Here is a 19,107-nt window from a genome sequence, read left to right as displayed (position 1 = left end):
AATTAGCCAGGCGTGGTGGCAGGCGCCTGTAGTCCCAGCCACTCAGGAGGCTGAGGCAGGAGAATTGCTTGAATCCGGGAGGCAGAGGTTGCAGTGAGCTGAGATCCTGCCACTGCACTCCAGCCTGGGTGACAGAGCAAGACTCCGTCTCAAAAAAAAAAAAAGTTCACTAGAAAGGAACTTGAATGTGCAAGAGTGTCTCTTAACATCTTGGGGGCCATGGAGTCCCTTGAGATTCCAGTGAACACTTTGGACACTCTACCCAAATAAACTCACCATCAAATATTTGCTTATAATTTCAAAGGATTCTATGACCCTCTGGAGTCCATCCAACCATGATCAGATCCCGTGGACTGAGCCTCCAGTCCAAAGTTGCCACTGCAACTGCCCACCCCCTGGGAGTTGCCACGCACAGGGCTCCAGAAACGTGCAGCAAAGCTGCTCGGCGGTGCCAATTTCTAAGACAGATGACCTTCATTTCCATCACAGTTTGACGGCCCTGTGGCAAGGCGGAATGGCTGTGCTTGCTGAAGGGAAAGTCACAGGAAAGAAAGGCGGTGTCTGCAGTTCAAACCTCCTCAGACTGCAAGCCTCATTGTGTCTGATCCAAGCAATCCCCATCCCCTACACCCACCAGAGGAATTTAGCCTTAAGTGTTAGGTTTTTATGTAATTATTTGTAAAATGTATATCTGTATTTCATTTTGTGATCACTTTTTAAAATATTGTGGTGGTATGAAATTAGTTTCCTAGAACACAAATCTAATTTATGACTCTGAGCCCATCGGAAATTAGAATCGGACTTCTAAGAGGTCAACCTGAAGCTGCTGTCTGGGAGCCAGCAGAGAGAGCTGCTTTAGGGGAAACCTCGCAGGCAGGACGCGGGCAGGTGGATTCTAGAGTCACTGCGCCCTCTAGTGGCAGAAGGACACCTGTACCAGGCACTTCACTTGGTTCCCCTCTTCCTCTTCTGCACCAAGCCACTTCGACTCCTTCCACATCCACTCCCTCAAAGTCCATGCTATGCTCTGTCCTGCATGTGCACACACACACACACACACCCTACGCACGCACACACACACCCACACCCTACGCACGCACACACACACCTTACACAGGTTTTAAGCCCAGCCAATGCCCCAGTCAGCTATTTTAGTCCATAGGCATCTTCTGGTTGACCAGATAGCTGTCAATCAAAACTTCTGGAAAAGGATGTGAAGTGGCATGGCTTTTAAATAAAACCACTGAAAAGAACATCTGAGCTGGGCACAGGCTCCTGCATCTCTGGCCCAGTGGTGCACAGCGGAAGCGCCCCTGCCCCCTGCAGTTCAGCCACAAGGAAGGGGGGAAGCGCCCCTGCCCCCTGCAGTTCAGCCACAAGGAAGGGGGGCGGCTGACTGGGGCACTGGCTGGGCTTACCGTGTGTGTGTGTGTGTGTGTGTGTGTGTGTGTGTGTGTGTGTGTTGTGTCTTCTGATGAGGGGATGAGTGCTTGTCTTCAAGACCGAAGAGAACCCCAGAGCAACAGGAGCTCCAGGCTCTGGAACAATGGAACTGCCCCCATGAGTCATCAATCACTAGTGCCAATGCAAGGAGACAAACCTGGCCACGACAGTGTGACAATGACAAGGAGAGCGTTCAAAGGGGCTGAAGCCTTTATGAGGCCCTGTCAGAGCTCACTGACCCTCCCAACTTTGTGAACTCATTGGGAGGGAAAGGAGAGAAAGAGGTGACACAATTAGCTCTAACTTGGTCCACTAAGAGACCTGCTTATGCAAATACATGGTCTCTACCCAGGTGGATGGGGCTTCTTAGCACAGCTGCAGTGCTCCTGGGCTCCATCCGTCCCCAGACTCTGCAGGTTTGTCACACAGCTAATGGCTTTCATTATCTATTCCTCTGTGTCCTCTGCACCCTGGAGGTAAATCACAGTGTCTTCCCACTGCCAAGGATAGTTCTCTTGGTTTGCAAGGCAGACCCACAGAGCTACAAGCTGAGTTGTGTCTCTGCAGAGAAGGAGGAGGAAGGAGGAGGAGGGGAAGGAGTTTGCTTCAGTTTGTTGAGAGTTTCAGTTTGTTGGCTCCACCTCTCTGCCCTTGCTCCTCAGACAGGCTGCAGTTTGCAAGAAATGTCAAGTCTGGGCCTTTCCCCAGACCTACTGAATCCCATGTAAGGTTAGGGTTTAAGCGGCTCTGCTGTTGTAGGCAAGTGTGTCCAACTGCATGAGTGAGTGGTCTCCAGCTCCCTACCCTCCTCTTGAAGTCGGGTTGCCCGTGGGACTTGCTTTGGTCAGTGAGCTGTAGGTGAAAGTCACATGGGTAGTCTCCAGGTAGAAGCTACAAAGCACTAATGGGAGCGTCTCCACTTGTCCCCTTTGCCACAGTGATCAGCCATGTTCCAGCCAGTGATGGCTCCATCACCCTGGGCCCTCACATGAGGACAGTGACAAGCTGGGAGCAGCACTGCCCGATGGAATCTTTTATTTCCTGCACTGGCTTTCCCAGGCATGGGTGTGATGCTGAAGGGTTAGGAGGTCAGCACAGTTCGGCAGAAGCGAGCAGCAGATCTCTCTGTGAAGAAGTTTTTAAACTCTCCAACTTCACTTCGTGAACGAATCTTAACAATTGTTATGGTGCACTGGCTGTGTGCCAGGGACTGGCTAGGTGCAAGGAACACAGAGATGAACAGGACAAGCCCTGCCCTCGAGGCGCTCTCAGAAGAGTGTACAGGAAATGCCCACACGATGTGTCTGCAGTGCCCAGCATGAGCAGGTGCCGTGCCAGGTGCTGGGGAAGCAGGCGCAGGCAGGAGAAGTTCCCTCACTCCTACAGCCATGCTCCAGGGAGTGACAAGGACTCCTGTTCCCCCAGAGGTCAGAATTACCCTGGAGGAGAGAGGACACAAAGGACCGAGAATATCTACCACGAGAGGCGGAGGGGGTGATTGGAAATATTGGAGGTGCAACCAGTCCTTTGAGGGCACGGAGAAAGGAAAGGTTAATCTTTCCGGCAAAATGCAGGAGGAGGTGGACACTGAACTGGACATTTGGCAGTGGGCAGGCGTGGGGTGTGGAGGGCCTGCTCCAAGCAGAGGAAACTCCATGGTCAAACACAGGGAGGTAGCGGGTGGGTAAGGAGGTGTGCTTGAGGGTGCTGAAAGGTCTGCAGGAGAGTGCAGGAGAGCAAGGCAGCTGAAATCAAGGACATACGGGAAAGGTAGGCTGGGGCCAGGGTGAGGGGGACCTGGCAGATGGGACCCTGGGGCTCAACCACAGTAAAAGATGGAAGCAGAGGTGGATGGAGAGGTTGCTGGAGGCGTCAAGCTTGTGGCATATTTCTGTGTGCCCATCTCTGGGGACCCGGAAATAGCCTCTGATCTTCCACCCACGACAATCACAGTGGTACAAGGGGCCACTTAAAGAGACTGAAGGAACCGCCTGAACGAAGGCAAAGACAGCAGGTGCTTTTGAGGCTCACCTGCTCGCCTGCAGCGAGGTCTGTAAGGCTGACTGAGCTCAAATGGGGACCCATAGGAAGTGGGTGGCCGTCATCTGTTTTCCCACCACTTCCTTGTCATCCTTCACCTCCTTGCACCTCACAAATTCCAAGCATCATTTACTGGGTGCAGGGGGAGTGTGTTTTTCCTTCTCCACTGCATGTCTTGAATAGTGAGGACCCACCAGGCTGGGCAGGGCTGGCTGCAGCCCTGGCCTGAGAAGAAGCGGGGCTGAGCTGCGCCCTCCTGGCGCCAGAGCACCAAGCTTGGGGTCCTGTGGTTGAAATGTGCCACACCCATTTGCTCTGGCTCAGAAGTGCACCCTCCACCCACAGGATGGTTTCCATCAATCATGGATTTAAGGACTGCTGGCTCCTCTTGATTTGGGCTTTCCTTTGAGGTCTGCTGGTTTTGAAAATTCCTCTGAGTTTTCTTTTCATGGCTTTCAGTTTCAGGAGATATGGATCTCTCTCTCTTTTTCTCTGTCCCTGTCTTTGTATAGATCTCTGAGGGGTTATAATCTGCTTTTTCATATCTGCAATCAATTAACTACAACTTCAGTTTTTGTTATATGCTTAGCATTTAGTACACAAAGAAAACCACTTTTCACTTTTCAGGGAAAGCCAAGGACAGCGGTTTTCACCTTGGGGATGAAATGCAGATTTCGTTAAAAGGAAAGAGGCCTCATTCCAAAAGGCTGAATAGAAAAGAACTTGAAGCATAGAAGCATATGCTTAAGTTTAGAGGACTGAATTCAGTGGGAAAATGGGACTTCTCTGAATACCACCATTTCTCATTCATAGAAGAACTGCAGCAATTCCGAGCTGCTGGAAAGAGGGGTCTCACTGCAGACTGTAGACAGAGTGCCCAAGTGTCCTCGCTGCCGGGCCCGGGGATTTCTCAGGTTGCAGAATTTCCAGTGCTAACGCTAGGAAAGTCATGGCAAACTGAGATGGTCGGTCACACTGACTACAGAATGGGCAGAGACATTTGTGTCTGTTACACAAGAAGCACTGGGTAGTTTGTTTCACTCCTCTGGGCCTCAGTTTCCTCAACTGTAAAATGAGAAAGTTAAGTCAGCAGGATGCCTCCTGTTTACTTACACATCTCTCTTGGGGATGTGTCTTCCAGAGCCTTTTCCAAACCGTGCTCCTTTTTTTTCCCCCCCAGATAATCATTTTATATTGAGAGGTAGTTCATATAAAAGTCTTCTTTTTTTCAGAGACAGGGTCTTGTTCTGTCACCCAGGTTGGAGTGCAGTGGCACGATCACAGCTCACTGCAGCCTCACATTCCTAGGCTCAAGCAATCCTTTTGTCTCAGCCTCACAAGTAGCTGGGACTACAGAAGAACACCACCATACCTGGCTAGTTCTTTTTTTTGTTTTGTTTTTTTGTAGAGATGGGGTCTCACTATGTTGTCTGGGCTGATCTCAAACTCCTGGGCTCAAACAATCCTCCTGCCTCAGCCTCCCAAAGCACTATGATTACAGGTGTAAGCCGCTGTGCCTGGCCTATCCTTTTACAATTCAGTGGTTTTAAAAATACTTTCAAACTTATGCAACCATCACCATTTTTTCCCCATTTTAAGTTCTGTTCCTCAGACTGAATAATCTCAATTGCCTTATCTTCAAGTTTCATTCTTTCTTCTGCCAACAACCCTTTCGGTGATTTTTTTTTTTCATTTAAGTTATTGTATTTTTGAATTTCTATTTAGTTCTTTTTAAAAAAATATCCGTCTCCTTATTGATATTCTTTATTTGTTGAGACATTACTTTAACATTTTCCTTTATTTCGTCGGTTTCCTTTAGTTCTTGGTGCACATTTATAACAGCGGATTTGAAGTCTTTGTCTAGTAACTGATACCGTAGTGTTTCTCTGTTGCCTAATTTTTTCTTGAAAATCGAACATTGTAAATAATAATGTGGCAACTCTGGAAACAGATGTCCCTGCCCCACAATGGTGTGGTGGTGCTGCTGCTGCCGGGCTGTTCCTTTGTTCAGTGACCTTCTTGGACTAATTCTGTAAAGTCTGTATGCTCTTTCAGGTGTGGCCATGGAAGTCTCAGCGTGGTTAGCGAATCATCACCAAATGATTAGGCACCTAGTTCCCTACATGCCCTGAAGCACCAGACTCCTACCTTTGCTGAGGGCCATGTGTATGCTGGAGCATAGGAGCCTTCAAGGCCTCCACAGCTCTCCACTCAGTCTTCTCTTCTTCTCTTCACTTGCGTGGGGCCTCATGGCAGCCACAAGTGAGATTAGGGCCTGCCTGGGCATGCGCCTTTCTCAATCTGCTTTCCATTTCCCAACTGAAGGGCACTTAAGTTGTTTCCAGTTTCTGGCTATTATGAACAAAGCTGCTGTAAACACTTGGGAGTGGGTATTTATGTGATCTTATTTCTCTTTGGTTAAAATCTAGGAGTGGGATTGCTGGGTCACAGTAGGTAGATTAAACTTGACGGGCAATTTCCAGTGGTTTTCCAAACTGGTCATACCACTTTGCACTCCCCACCCTCAGTCGCCAGCAGTGCGTGAGAGCTCCCGTTGCTCTGTGTCAGTGTCAGCACTTGGTATTGTCAGGATTTTTTGATTTGGTCATCCTAACTGGTGTAAAGTAGCATTTCAATGTGGCTTTCCCCTGCATCTCTCTAATAACTAATAAATGATGTTGGGCACCTTTTAATGTTCCTGTTTGCCTTACGTATGTGCAGGCATTCTGTATGTGAAGGGACTTCTTTGGTCAAGTGCCCGTTCTAGTCCTGTGTCCATTTTTTAATTGGTTGGCTTATTTGTTTTGTTGAATTTTGAGGGTTCTCTAAATACTTCAAAGTTATGTTTTGTTTCAAATGCATAATCCCTGTCCCAAGATTCTGGTATGCTCCCAGTGAGCATCTTCATTCTACCCGTGTAACAATGTTCAATAGCTTATATTACATATAATATCTCTATAGATCCACATTCATATACATGTGGCTCTGAAAGCAACTTTTTCAGTTTGGTTCAGGACACATTTACTGTTTCCTTATTTGGGTATTATACAAAGTACCAGGGAACCAGAATTGACTAGCCTGTGGCCCCTGTAATTGAGGAACTTTTGGTTTTAAGAAACGTGGTTTCAATTTGGGTTAAATCAAGAACGACTAGCTGCAATACATCAGATCTTTTCGCATAAAATTATTTGTTCAGACTGACAATGGAAATGTTTTCATTATGACCATACAAAGGCCATTCGCTATCACTCATCAATCCCTTCTTTATGAATAGTGAAAACAGGTTGCTTAACACAGCTCTTGACTAAAGTATCATATATTCTGAAAGAACGCAGTTTGCATTAGAAGGTTTCTGCTGTAATTTTAAATGAATACTCCTGTATGCTGAGTTTATGAGATGTGATGAAAACCAAGTTCCAGGACAAAGCAAAACCACTCTGTGGACAACGCATGCCCTATTCCCTTCCCCGGGGTGGTGTCCACAGAACAGGGCTGTTCACCATCCTTGGGAATGTTTTACTTAACTGCAATATGACTACCTAGTTAGGAGCTGCTGGCAGAATCTTCCTGAACACAGAGAAAGTGAACTTTCAATAGCAACTTAAAAAGCAATTGCAATTTCTTAAAATCCTCATATGCCATGTTTAAAAAATAATGTTAGCAACTTAATTTTTTTATTCACTGATTAAGATGATAAAACTTAACGCTTATTTCAATATTAAGAAATTAAAAGCTCCCTTGAGACTTTCTCTTGCCCTAGGGCAGGTTACATCTGTCAACTGCAAACAGGCTGACCAGCTTGCAATCAGAAATTCTCCCTTGGGCAGCAATATATCTAACCTCACACTCCATTGGCTGGGGCTAAGAATTCAATGACTGGGTTTTATTATTACTATTATATTCAAAGGAAACTAAAAATAAGACTAAAAAATGAAATAGGGGCTATATGAGCAAATGCACTCCAGATGCAGTTGGCTGTGATGAGTTAGCTCCCAGCTCCACATGGTTAAGAATGTGCGGTGGTACTCAAGACAGAGAGAAAAGAAGCTTTTGTGAGTTTCCTCTAAAGCTTGAAAACGACACAGTGTGAACACAGAGAGGACGGCCCACAAAAGGCTGTTTTCCTGTGATACTGTCAGCGTGACGTCTCAGAGCTGCAGGTGATTGCATGCCTGGCATTCTAGCAGTTTCAGCAACAGCATCTCCACTTCCAAGCAGGCATCATCAGTTCTTCTAATGGCCAATAGAATAACAAAGAGGAAAAATGAAACCTGCATGGAGATCAGATGGAGGGGTCTCATTCGGGCCGTTTAAGCTGCTTAGCAATGAAGTACAGTCAGGATTTTTTTTTTGAAAGGAGGAAGGAAGGATGAGAAGGAGGGAGGGAGAAAGAAAAAATGGGTGTGGGGGAGGAGAATCCAAAATAGGCCATAGGTGTTCTTTGCCAAAGCATAATTTTCCTTTTCGTCAGGCTCAGAACCAGTGGAAGAACTGGAACTCCCTCAAGAACATAAGCTAATTATACAATTTAAATTTGCATATAATTGGCATGCTTTCCAGTTAAGACAATAAAAATCCATGTTAACTGGAGTTACGAAAATGGCACTCTACACTGAAAGCAGCACTGTGTACCTCTAAGTATCAAACACTGCTTAGAATACCTCCAGGAGATCACGTTTGTGTAGAGGCTGGGGACAAGATGGGCCTGAGCTCTTCTCCTGGTTCTGCCAAACAGCATGACCTTCAGCAGCTGACCTTGAGGCTTGGCCTTCCCTTCCGTAAAAGGGGAATAAGATCTCTACCTCTTAGGGCTGTTTTGAGGAACAGATGAAATCATATATTTGAAATAATACATTACATGGATTCTATTTCAGGAGCACTGCTCAAAAGTGTGTTAGTTATTTTTGCGATGTGATGCAATGCCACACTGTGGGAATTATGAGGTGGCGGGTGTTATGCCCAGATTAGTGGGAGCATCAAGGGCCTGGTCATCTGCATCCTGTTCCACCCTTTCCTGTTCTCCATCAGCACAGCCACGCAAGTGACTTGGGTTTTTCACAGGCCATCCAGATTTCTGGTCCTTTGAAGACCTAGCCTGTTGCCAGACTTTCCATATGAGAGTGTTGGTGGCTCCTGGACAACCGTCCCCACCACACATGCATACTCCAGGTCACAATGTTACAAATCCACAGCAAAGGATGGGACCACTGTAAGCCATCATGGGAAGACCTTGGACACAGGCCTCACAGGATCATCTTTTTCCTTTGACTTGCTCTATGAAGAAATATCTTTCTTAAAAATAGGAAGACAAGGTCTTGCTCTGTCACCCAGGCTGGAGTGCAGTGGCACTATCATAGCTCACTGCAGCCTCAAACTCCTGGGCCCCAGCGATCCTCCTGCCTCAGCCTCCTGACTAGCTGGGACTAGAGGCATGTGCCACTCATGCCAGGCTAATTCTTTTTATTTTCTGTAGAGGCAGGGTCTCACTGTGTGGCCCAGGCTGGTTTCAAACTCCTGGCCTTAGGTGATCCTCCCACCTCAGCCTTCCAAAGCACTGACATTACAGGCATGAGCCGCTGTGCCCAGCTTCTGTGAAGAAGTCTCTTGATTGAGTCTATTAAACAGACCCAACTGAAAGTTCTGCATTTCTGAGAGACAAGGACTGGCATGTGCTTACTGAGGGGGCCGGCGAGGGCCTAGAAGCTGACGCCACTTATGCATTCGCCCTGTGCCAGGTGGCCCTGGGTGCTCTGCACATGCTGCCTCATGTTATCCTCATCATGGCCCCTCTAGAGAACACAGTATCATCCACTGCATTTGGTAAGAAGAGTGCCTGGCAAAGGAGAAGAGAGGCAGGATTTAAACCCAGGCAATCTGACCCAGGAGCCATGGTTCTCGACCGCTCACCAAAGCTGCCATCTTAACTACAAAGAATTCCATGTCCCCGTGTGACAAGAGACCTTACATGATCTCTCTTCTCATGAGGGGAGAGTCGAACTTCATTTAAAAACAAACGGCCTACAAGCCTATGAAAAAATGCCCATCATCACTAGTCATCAGAGAAATGCAAATCAAAGGCACAATGAGATATCATCTTACACCAGTCAGAATGGCTATTATTAAAAAGTAAAAAAAAAAAAAAAAATAACAGATGTTGGCAAGGATGCAGAGAAAAGGGAATGCTTATACGCTGTTGGTGGGAATGTAAATGAGCACAACCTCCATGGAAAACAGAGCTTTCTCAAAGAACTAAAAATAGAACTACCATTCAATCCAGCAATCCCACTGCTTGGCATCTGCCCAAAGGAAAAGAAATCACTATATGAGGAAGACACCTGCACTCGGATGTGCACCACAGCACTGTCCACTGTAGCGAAGACGTGGAGTCAACCCAAGTGTCCCTCAACAGGTGACTGGATAAAGAAAATGTGGTGTATGTGTATCACGGAATACTACTCAGCTATAAAAAAGAATAAAATCGTGTGTTTTGCAGCAACGTGGAGAGAAATGGAGGCCATTATCCTAAGTGAAATAACCAGATACAGAAGATCAAATGCTGCATATTCTCACTTGTAGATGGAAGCTAACTACTGCATATGCAAGAACATAATAGTTACTGGAGACTCAGAATGGTGGGAGGAGAAATTACTTAATGGGTACAATGTACCATATTTGGGTGATGGTAACGCTATAAAAAGCTCAGACTTCGCCACTATACAATGTATCCATGCGACAGAACTGCACTTGTGCCCCTCACATTTAAACAAATTTAAAAAATTAAAGCCTGGATTTTTAATGACATATTCCTCTATTATTTATTTAGAAATAGGATCTTGCTCTGTCACTCAGGTTGGATTGCAGTGGCATGCTCAAGTCTCCCTGCAGACTTGATCCTGGGTTAAAGCGATCCTCCTGTCTCAGCCTCTTGGGTAGCTGGGGCTACGGGAACGTGCCACCATGTCTGGTTATTTTTTTTTTTTATTTTTATTTTGGTAGAGACAGGGTTTCATCATGTTGCCCAGGCTGGTATTAAACTTCCAAGCTCAAGTGACCCACCTGCCTCAGCCTCCCAAAGTACTGGGTTTACATGCATGAGTCACCACGCCTGGCCCATGTTCCTCTTTAAATGTCACTATGCAGATACAAAATCAGAGTGGTGTTAATGAATGATGCTGAGAAGCTTCATGTTTGCATATCTCCTCCAAGGGATGTGGCCCTTTCTCCCTGGCCTGGGCTTCTGGCCAATGAGCCAGTTGTGTTTGTGGTGACACAGTTTTCCTGCTGTGCTCCTGGTCTCATGATTACCCTTGAAACAAAATTAGAACTGGTATCGAAGTGTATCAGCTTGTCAAGTTTTTAGTCAAAAGTCTAAGAAGTTTATACCTATTGGCTCTTCTTTGTAATCCTATTAATCCACTCAAAGAACCTGTGCATCGCCAGTGTAGCTTAAAGATTGATGTGATCCCTGATGAAATCTCAGAATTGATACCTGATCAGGTTTCAGAATGTGATCACCAGGTAGAATAAGCATTACAATAAAAATGTAATAAGCAAAGTAAGAATTTTGATTAAAATGTAAGCTATGCTATATTCCAGGTGCTGGGATGTTCAGATCAACGACAACTCCTGCTCCGTTTTTCTGTTCACCACCATTTCCTGGGATCCAGAGTCTTCTCTTCTCTTGCCTACGGAATGCTGCCACTCACCATCCCACTCCACACACACAGACCGTCCAAGCCTGGAGCCGTTATTTTTCCTTTCCCAAAGCTGCTGGTCTTCGCCATTCCCTCTCTTGGTACACGGCGTCATTCGTTGCCTGTCCCCCAGGCTACATGTCTCATTGCCATCATCAGCTCTCCCCATCCAAGCTCTGTAGGGAGTCCTAACCATAAAGCAAACCTTGATAGTTCATCCAGAACGGTTCACGAACCCACCTCCACCCTCATCGACACTTTCAAAGCTCGGTCATCACCCACCTTTGCCTGGACTGCGGCCACAACCCTCCACCTGCCCTTGCTGACTCATGTCATGACTCTAAAAGCTAACTCACCCTGCCCAGGACCCAGGGGAGCCGAGGAAACTCTGATGGTGAGAACATGGGCATTTCACATCAACCTCTGGTGGTGAGATGCCAGTTCTTGTTCATCATGTTTGCAAGAACACAAAGAAAATGCCACATCTAGGCTGGGCATGGTGGCTTGTGCCTATACTCCCAGCACTTTAGAAGGTCAAGGCAGGAAGATCACTTGAGTCCAGGAGTTCGAGATCAACCTGGGTAACGCGGTGAACCTCATCTCCACAAATAAATAAAAAAATCAACCAGGTGTGGTGGCACACACCTGTGGCTCCAGCTATGTGGGAGACTGAGATGGGAAGATCGCATGAGCCCGGAAGGTGGAGGCCGCAGGGAGCCGAGATTGTGCCCCTGCACTCCAGCCTGGTTGACAGAGTGAGACCTGTCTCAAAAAACAAAAAGAAAAATCATGTCTGACAAAGCAAGCTCAGAGTCATCCTAGCATCAGCCTCATCTTGGTTCCTGGGGCCTGGAAAGTGGCCCAAAGAACACGATTTTTCAGAGATAAGGAACACTGCTGCAGCCTTCAAAGACATCAACGGAACAAGCACAGAGCAGGGGAGAGGTGGCTTATCTGTGAAAACCCACCTTTTGTGTTTGAGAGCAGGTTGTCCATTTAACTTATGCCCGGAGGGAAAAGAGAGCAACAGACTGGCCAGCACCAACGAGATGGCTCCAACATGCCCAGGACTCTGTGGCCCTGTTCCTGTCTGCACCGACACCCTGGATGTAACCCCCAGCCTGCCTATTCTTGAACACCCCCCTCACCTGTCTCCCCTTTTTTGCTTTAACTGCCTGAAGGATGCCCCACTTTCTCACACGACCTTGCTCAAGTCACTTAGCCTTTCTGTACTTGAATTTGCTCATCTTTAAAATGAAAGTGACAATATCATCTTGTAGAAGTGTTAGCCGAAAGATCACATTCTTCAAGAGGCTAATAGTCTCAATTTCCAGATGAAGAACACAGGTTCAGAGAGGTTAAGGAACTTGCCCAAGGTCACACAGCTCACAAGCTGCCATGACTGCAGGGGACCTCCCTCAGCTCACCACACTGGACTTTCTGTGAGACTATTGCTGTGAACACACACTCTCTCCCGCCACTGCCCGACACAAGTGTGTGAGCCTGGGAGTTGGATACAGGGAGAGTCACTCACCCTTCTCCCCTTACTGGGAAAGAGCAGGAAATAAGCTCCTTAGTTCCCACTAATGGGTTCTGGCCCCATCAGCTCATGGAAAGTGCACTTGCCGCAGACAGCCCCACCCTGGAGGACGTCTGCTGAAGAGCCAATGTCTGCTGAGGAGCCAACCGACATTGGCTCCTCTGTCCCTTGTGTGTGAGTGCATGTGAGCATGTCTGTGTGTGTGCACTCTGGGTACTGTGTGTACATGAATATGTGTGAATGAATACTGTATGTGAGCATGTATGTGTGAGTACATGGGTGTGTGAGCATGTATAATTACATGTGTGAGCACAGGGGTATGAGCACATGTGTCTGTGATTGAGCACATGGGTGTGTGTGAACATGTGTGTCTGTTATTACATGTGTGAACACATGGGTGTGTGCGAGCATGCGTGTCTGTGACTGTGAGCACATGGGTATGTGTCAGCGTGTGTGTGAGCTTGTCTGTGAACATGTGTCTGTTATTACATATGTGAACACATGGGTGTGTGAACACGTGTCTATGACTACCTGTGAACACATCAGTGTGTGTGTACATGCATGTCTATGATTATGTGTGAACACATGGTTGTGTGTGAACATATGTGTCTGACTGTGTGAACACATGGGCATGTGTGAACATGCACGTCTGTGACTATGTGTGAGCACACGTGTGTGTGTGCATTCTCCCTCCAAGGTCATCTCCAAGCCTCACCTCTCTGCTCCCACTCCCATCACTCACTCTGGCACTCTGATCAGCACCCAGTGGTAAAGGTCTGCCCTAAATCGTTTTGGATAAGGGGGCCTTAGTAGTCCAAGTCCAGAGAAAAGAAAGTGACAGCTGCAGTGTCAGGGTAAAAAGAAGAAAAAAAAAATGCCGGGCATGGGGCTCACATTTTATTCTCTCTCTCTCTTTAAGAATCTGGCACAGAGCTCATCTTCCTTCTGCCATGATGGAACAGCAGTGACTTGGCGACAATTTCACGCCAGCTGTCCCCTCATCTGGCTGCCTTGGCTGGGTGGTTGTTTGGAATGAGCTGCCCAAATACAGAGGGAGGGGCCAGTGCTCTGGCAGGGTGGTGGGTGGCAGAGCTGGGTGGCCTGGCAATGCCCTGATCCTGCGGCTGCAGCTCTCCACTTAGGCACAGGGTTGGCAGAGGGAAGAGGCACTCTCCCGGAGGGAGGCTGAGCTCTGTGACCCAGCCCTCTGGCACTGTGGCATGGACATGTCTTGCTATTTTGAGAAGAGAACAGGCTTCCAGTGCACTTGGGATCCCATGGACAGTGGAGCGGTGCCCACAAGTCTCTCCTGCCCAACATCCACAAGACCACACTCGGGGAAACAGACGGGAGGGAGCACAGGGTGGCCCAGCCTCCACATCTGGAGCCTGTGACCGTGGCCTAAGGCAGCTCAGCCCTCGTAGGCTCTGTCCAGGCCAACCCCAAAGCCATGGTGGGGAGCAGTGGGCGCACAGCGTGCTGCTTACCACATACACTAGCGAGGGAACTGGGAGGATGCCGTGCCTGGGAACCCGGACATGGCAGATCGATAGTCTGGTGGCCAAAAATGGAAGGGTCCCGGCAAGGTGGGTGGCCTGGGGCAAATGGGCCTGCTGCTCTGGAACAAGCCCTCTGGCTGCCCCTGAGACCCCAGGCAGGTGCCGCAAGAAGGCACAGAGGGCCGAGCTGTGTTTGTGTACACATCAGTGTGTGCGAGGGAGGGCGGCGCAGCGGCACAGCCTGCCAGCAAGCCCATTTTGGTCGCCATCTGCTGTGGAGAGCCCGCGCACCTGTCAGAAGCAGCTGCTGATGGCAGATCGTAGGTGAGGGAGGGAGCGGCCGCCCAGGATGGCCTATTGCAGGAGCGAGGGCCGCCCCGCAGGAATGCCAACTGTTCACTTTGAAGTCATCCACGTGGGCGGGCGTGATGGATCCCACACACACCCACGGAGGGGTGTGATGGGATCGTCAGTTCCCTGCCTCCCTGGCAGAGGGCTTGATTGTCATTTGTCATGGGGCTAGGGTGAAAGACATCTGGTATCCCTGTCAGGAAGAGAAAGATTCCAGGGTGACCCTTCTCTGGAGGTGGGAGCCCAGGCACCCCTGGGGAAGGTCCCTGCCTCACTGCTTGTGGAGGAAGAACAGCACCATCTCACTTTCCCAGCACTGTGGGGGAACGAAGTGTCCTCTCCATGTGGACCAGGGGCCAGGTGATGGATTGGGACGTGCGGAGGGCACCAGCTGGGTCCTTTGAAGCATTTTCTGAAGTTTACTACATCAATGTAAAATAAAAGCCTTTTATGTTAATATGATATATAATGACACGTAATGAGAACTCTTTCCTAAAGTGAGTGACAATCCACTGCCCACCATGTTTTAATTACGTTGTCGTCATCTCTTACATGCTCAAGGGTTGCAGCTATTTCACTATTGTATTGTCTTTAATCCTCAAACAATCCTCTGTGAGCAGTGCAGCCTCATCCCTGTGCACCAGATCCGAAGTCTGGGTCCTGAAGAGGTGAGGCGACTCAGCAGGGACACACAGCCGGGACGTGCAGAGTCAGGACTCAGGTCCCATCCGTCCGCCTCAGCCTGAGCCTGGAAGCTGCTGGCACCCCTGCCACAACTTCCCATGTGTGTCTGACACCAGTTTCAACTTTGTAAGTCCTCAGTAGAGCCCACAGTTGTGCAAAGCACCCACGAGCCAGGCCTCTGTGGGCCACACACACACACAAGGCACAAGTTAGAGACTTGGGGAATGCTCTTCCCCACGAGCCAGCTGATGGCCTTCCTCTTGAGTGCCATGGCCCACCTTCCCCAGCGAGCACCTCCAGAGCCCCAGTGGCAATCCTCTCGCCCAGGCTCTCCAGTCCCAGCCGGGGCCTAGCCATCCAGGACCCATGAACTGCTTCCATTGGCCCTGGAACAGGGACCCCGTCGTCCCAGCTTCCAGCAAGTACAGCACCTGCCTTTCCACACAGCACGATGGAGCTCTCTCTCATTGGCTGGGTTAATGTCATTTTTCTCCTGGGACATCACGCCATGAGGTACCTTGCTTCTAAAGCCTTCCCATCTGCCTTGCCCTCTGCTGAATGCTGTTTCTTTAGTCTCAGCTGCCAAGTTTCCAGAAGTTTCTCTGGTACCTTTGGAGGGCCTTCCCCAAGCCAGAGCCAGGACATTTTAACCTGTGGCTTCTAATCTGTGGGGGCTGGTAAACAAGAATCTCAAGCTTCGTATGTGAGAGTGCCTAAAACCAGAGCCAGGACAGCTGTCAAGCGTCCTGCCTTTCGGGCATGATCTTGGCTACATAATTTCTGGTTGCTGAGAAGCTGTTTTCACTTCCAGTTTTCAGATTGTCCTTTGGCCATGGGTTCAATGGTAGGCATGGTGTTTGATTCTCAGAAGTAAACGCCTCTGAATAGCAGGAGAACCAGGGTCATCACCCGTGTTGGGGCTGCTCAGAGCACGGAAAATACAATTTTGTGTTTAAACCTCAAGTCTGGAAAATTTTCTACTGATTCCACATTGCAAAGGTAATAACTGCAAATACCATGCAAACGTATCACTGAACTATCCTTCTGAGAATAGCTTGGCTATCTGCAACTAGACCTTCTGTGCAAAGGGCATTTCCCAGCGCTACTGTGACTGTCTGTGTCGGGACAGAGTTTCTTTCCATTGCGGATCCTCCTTCACTTCTCCCCATCCCTCTCCCCGAGCTAGTAGCCACCCTTGGAAACGTGTGCTATGGAGTGCCTGGGCTCCCAGCCGCCTCCAGTGAGCGTCTTGAGCTATGCGGCCACTGGATGCTTGTGTCATCAGAACGACAATGCACAAAATGCAGCCTCAGGGCTCCCCTCTCTGGGGAAAACTGTGGGTGAGTGGGAGCTGCAAGTGGAGGAAAGACTTCCAGGCCAGAAAGCAGCTGCTGGCTGTCGAGGAAGAACCACAGTTGGTGTTCAGCATCAGAGGCCTGTCAGGGTTCTCTTTCTCCTGCCCAGGCAGGAGCTGCAATAGGAGGCCGGGGTCCTTCTAGGAGTAGGCTCAGCCCCCTACAGGGCTTCTGCCCAGTTTGGGGGCAATTCCTTCATAGCCAAATGTTTTGAGGTGGGAGGGGATGAGCCCATGGCACAGCCGGGGTGACAGAAATCGCACAGGGAGTGGACAGGAACCCTCAGCCACGTTCATAATCGAAACCCACTAGGAGAGCTATGGGAACCCAACGCTCCAGGTCTGCTCTCCCTTCTTTTACATTTTTTCTATTATGATAAAATATATGTAACATGATGTTTACTGTTTTAGGCATTGTGTAAGTGTACAATTAAATGCATTAAGTACATTCACAGTGTCATGCAACCATCACTACCATCCATTTTCAAAATTTGTCATCATCCCAAACAGAAGTTCTATACCCATTAAACAATAACTCCCCCTTTCCCCAGCCCCTGGGAACCTCTATTCCACTTTCTGTCTCTACGAATTTGACTACTCTAGGTCCTCATATAAGAGGAATCATACAGCATTTGTCTTTTTGTGCCTGGCTTATTTTGTTTAGCTTGATCCTCAAGGTTCGTCCATTTGTAGCATGTGTCAGAATTTCCTTCCTTTTTCAGGCTGCGTAATAGTCCTTTGTGTATCTATAAATCACATTTTGCTTATCTGTTCATCTGGTGATAGGCACTTAAATTGCTTCCACTTTTTGGCTATTGTAAATAAAGCTGCTAAGAACATGGGTGTTCAGGTATCTGTTTTAGTCTCTGCTTTCAATTCTGCAAGATACATACATAGGAGTGGGATTACTACAGGATAGAGCAATTCTATGTTTAACTTGTTGTGGAACGTCTTGTTTCCACGGCAGTTATACCATTTACCATATCCACCAGCAATGCACAAGGGTTCCAATTTCTCCACATCCTCCCCAACACTTACTATTCTCAGTTTTGTTTTGTTTGGATGATAGCCAACCTAATGGGTATGAAGTGGTTTTTCACTGTAGTTTTGATTTGCATTGCCTCAGTGCCTAATGATTTTTAGGATCTTTTCACATGCTTATTGGGAATTTGCACTTCTTTGGGGAAATGTCTATTCAAGTCCTTGCCCATTTTTGAAGTAGGTTACTTTTTTGTGGTTGTTGAGTTGTAGGAGTTTCAAAAATATTTTCTGGATATTAATCTCTTATCAGATATATAATTCTCTAACATTTTCTCTGACTCTGTGGGTTGTCTTTTTATACTCTTGATAGTGTCCTCTAATGTGTAAAAGTGTTTAAATTTGATGAAGTCTAATTTCTTTTTTTCTTGTGTTGCCTGTCCTTTTGGTATCATATCCAAGAAACCATTACCAACTCCATCATAGATCTGCATTAAATCCACTGCAAATCCAGTGAAGATTTGCTTCTATGTTTTCCTAGTGAGAGATTCATCGTTTTAACTCTTACGTTTAGGTCTTTGATCCATTTTGAGTTAATCATTGTGTATGGTGTGAGGTAAGGATCCAGTTTCATTCTTTTGCAGTTACATTCACTCACAAACCTGGAGAGCCACTTGTCCCAGCACCATCTGTTGAAAAGCCTGTCCTTTCCCTGCTGAATGGCCTTGGCACTCTTGTCAACAATCAATAGACCACAGATGTGAGGATTCAGCCTTCCTCTCTAACACTGTCCATTACTCTTCTCCTCCTGCCATCACCTCAGCAACCAGACTCCCCTGAGAGGTTAACGGCCTCCATGCCCTACATCTCTTAATCAGATTGTCACAGCCTCCAGGCAGCAGTCCCAGAAAGCAGGTGCACCATCCCAAGTCAGCATGGACCAACATCTGTCTTTGTCCTTTCTCATACCTGTTCCCACTCCTGCTTCTCTTCTTGCCAGTCACATGGGGAGTGAAGAGGCTTGATATTTCCAGCTCTAGCTCTCATTCATTCATCATGTATCTTTCCTTATACACTACACACACACACACACACACACACACACACAATAGGTCATAGGCCCTAGAGTCCTCCTAACCTTCTATTTTTTTCTTGTCTCCTCCCTTCCATCCTCTCCACTGTGTTGCAAGCCCTCATCATTTCCCACTCTTAGCCCCTCTCCTTGCCCTACCCCATCCCATTCCAGCCCAGCCTCCACAATTCCTCCAGAGCGATCATGTAACATGCAAGTCTGACTTTGTCTCTGCTGCTTAGAGCTCTTCAAAGACTCCCCATTTCTAGGACAACAGTTTATCACCCACCCCCGACTCTCACACACACAGAGCTTTAGAGACACTGAAATGGCTGCTGGTCCCTGAAGAATCCATGTTCATTTTAACCCTCATGCTTTTCCACATCATCTGTCCCTTGTCGGGAAAGGCCTCACTCCCATGCTCCACCTTATTCTTCCAAAGCAGCTCCAAT

General features: G+C 47.9%; 1 protein-coding gene across 7 annotated transcripts in view; it reads right to left on the bottom strand.

The window, feature by feature from the left end:
* MSRA (methionine sulfoxide reductase A) overlaps nt 1-19,107 on the bottom strand; it is a 368,941-nt gene that overhangs the window by 9,381 nt on the left and 340,453 nt on the right. The window lies entirely within an intron of this gene.

The sequence above is a fragment of the Aotus nancymaae genome, unplaced genomic scaffold (assembly GCF_030222135.1).
Source record: "Aotus nancymaae isolate 86718 unplaced genomic scaffold, 86718_ANA_hifiasm-v0.15.2.pri h1tg000079l, whole genome shotgun sequence".
NCBI classification, from domain to species: Eukaryota; Metazoa; Chordata; class Mammalia; order Primates; family Aotidae; genus Aotus; species Aotus nancymaae.
The sequence above is the reverse complement of the archived record's forward strand: the minus strand, read 5'-3'. Positions and strand labels throughout refer to the sequence as shown.